We start from the raw sequence: 2,630 nt of genomic DNA, 5'->3' as shown, positions 1-2,630 counted from the left end.
ATGACACTGTCATATGGAGGGGAAGTCCATGTTGTTGAGCCCGTGCACAACTTCCATTCCTGCCACAATGGCCACATTTTACACGGGCCTACTGAGCACACCGCAGGGTGGCTGGGAAAGGGGCTGACTGGTCCACAGAATGGGCATCCTGTCCAGCTGGTTACTGAGAGCCTCATGCCTGGTGCCCTATGGTGAGCTTTCACATATGGAGTCGCCCATATGGAGAGACTCATCTGCAAACCTCTTCCTCAGACTCCTGTGCCACCAATATACCAACCAAACCACTAGTCACCCATGAATTGATGTACATTCATGGCCATCTCTCCATCCAAAGTAGACAACTGCTTTACCCCACTCCTGCTCTAGACTTTTAATGTCTCTGTAGTACACATCCTTCTGGGGCCTTCAAATTGTAAGGGGCCATCCATGAACCTGATTCAAACATTTTCTTCCTCAGTCATCTGTCAACCCCAAAAGGACAAGACGGGGGTGCTCCAGGAGTAGGAACTCACTTGTACATTCAGGACCTCCTTGGCTCCAGTCTGGCATATGCTATTTACACTGGATGAGGATTGCTGCTGTGCACGCCAATCGTATGGCTGGTGGATCAGTGTATTGCTACAAAACAAATTATCCCGAAACTGAGCAACGAGCATTTATCATCTGTCATGGTTTCTGGGTTTCAGGAATCCAGGTTAATTAAAAAGATCTGGCTCAGGGTCTCTTCATAAGATTGCAGTCAAGTGCCAGCCAGTCCTTTCCTCGAGGTTCGCCTAGACATGCTATCAGCCAGTGGTTCTCAAATGGGGGAGCAATTTGGGAGTAGAAATGGGGGAAGAGCTGTGCTGGAATCTAATGGGTAGAGGCCAAGGATGCTGCTAGACACCCTACAATTCTCAGATAACCTCCCACATCAAAGAACTTTGTCCCCAGATGTCCACACTGTTGAGGTTGAGACACTCTGCTAGGGAGCCTTGTTCTGCTCTGCTCCCTGCATGAAACTTGGCAGCTTTATGCATTACTCAGATTTGGCTTTGATCAATACACTCAAAAAGACTGTACGTTATCTCAAAAATCAAGAGGTAGAGAACACTGTTGCTCTTTCTCAGTGATAGGTGGGTACAGAGTGTAAAATCTGCCTTTCAGTTTGGAGAGGAAATGCCACCATTTCCCAGACCACTGGACCCCTAGAAACTTCACTGAGGTAGCAGGCCTTTCACTATTCTTGGAGTCTCTCTCCCACCCTCTGGCATACATGTGTCTCATCAAGGCATCGAGGGCAAGCGCTACTTCCTGCTCATCATGTCAATAATGTAATATATCAGCATTGTGTTCTGGGAAATATCAAGATGATCAAGGTCTCTGCAGACTAGATCTTGTCAGACAGCAGAAGAGTCACATGGGCCAAAGAGAAGCCAGGGAGTGTGTTTTGCTGATCCTGCTAATTGAGAACAAACTCCATCTGGTGTTCTTTGTTAGTTTGGTATCAAGAAAAAAAACACAAGCATCTGTCAGATCAATAGTTGCCTTCAAAGTGCCAGAAGCTCTGCTCTGTTATCCAGCAAAGAGACTACATCTGGTCCAGTACCTGAATAATTCTTCAACAATCCACAGTCATTCTCCAATAACCACCACAGTCATTCGCTAATAACCACCTTCCTTCTGCCATGCCAAACAGGTAAGTTAAATGAAGATGTGGCAGGACAACTCCCGCATTGTCCAAGTATTAGATGGAAATAATAATCTCTGCAACCCCCCAAGGATGTGGTATTGCTTTCAGTTTACTCTTACTCTTATGTAAGAAGAGGAAATTCCAGGAAGTTTCTGCAAGGTCCTGCCTACCATAATAAAGCTCACCACACAGGTCAGGGAATCAATACAGGGGAATCAATAATCTTTTCGTTATTGAGGACACCTATCACAACTCTATTCAGGGACGGGAAAATAATCATAGTGGAGTAAGTGGACACACTGAGAGGCAGCCACAGGCCAGAGTTTCATTTATCACTTGATAAAGTGACCTCTACACCCTTCATGCCCCAGAAGTGTATTGGGGCTTTGACTCAGAACTCATGTCCAGAAAATCCCCAAGGCCTGGATAGTCCCCCTTCCTCAGTGCACTTTGGGGGAGACTTAAAGGAAGATTTATGGTAGATACTTGGGCTTCCATGGAGGTGCAGAGGTAAAAGAATCCATCTGCAAGGCAGAAGCTGCAGGAGATGTGGGTTTGATCCCTGGGTCAGGAAGATATCCTGGAGGAGGATATGGCAACCCACTCCAGTATTCTTGCCTGGAGAATCCTTTGAACAGAGGAGCCTGGCAGGCTATAGTCCACAGGGTCACAAAGAGTCAGACACGACTGAAGTGACTTAGCACACAGGCATGCTAGATACTTACAGCAATGTTATAGGGTCCCTTCTCGAGGCTTCCCAGCCTCTTCCTCACTTAATATCAGAGCTCTCAAACTTTAGCATGCATAGGAATCAGCTGGAGTGCCAGCCAAAACAAAGACTGCTGGACCCCCACCCCCAGAGTGTTGGTGTCCCTTGGGCTAGCGGAGGGTCTGAAAATTTGCATTTCTAACAAATTCTCAGGTGCTGTTGCTGCTGTTACTCCTTGGACACAGCTGC

Source organism: Bos indicus x Bos taurus, chromosome 4, assembly GCF_003369695.1.
Source record: "Bos indicus x Bos taurus breed Angus x Brahman F1 hybrid chromosome 4, Bos_hybrid_MaternalHap_v2.0, whole genome shotgun sequence".
In the NCBI taxonomy this organism is placed as follows: Eukaryota; Metazoa; Chordata; class Mammalia; order Artiodactyla; family Bovidae; genus Bos; species Bos indicus x Bos taurus.
The sequence above is the reverse complement of the archived record's forward strand: the minus strand, read 5'-3'. Positions refer to the sequence as shown.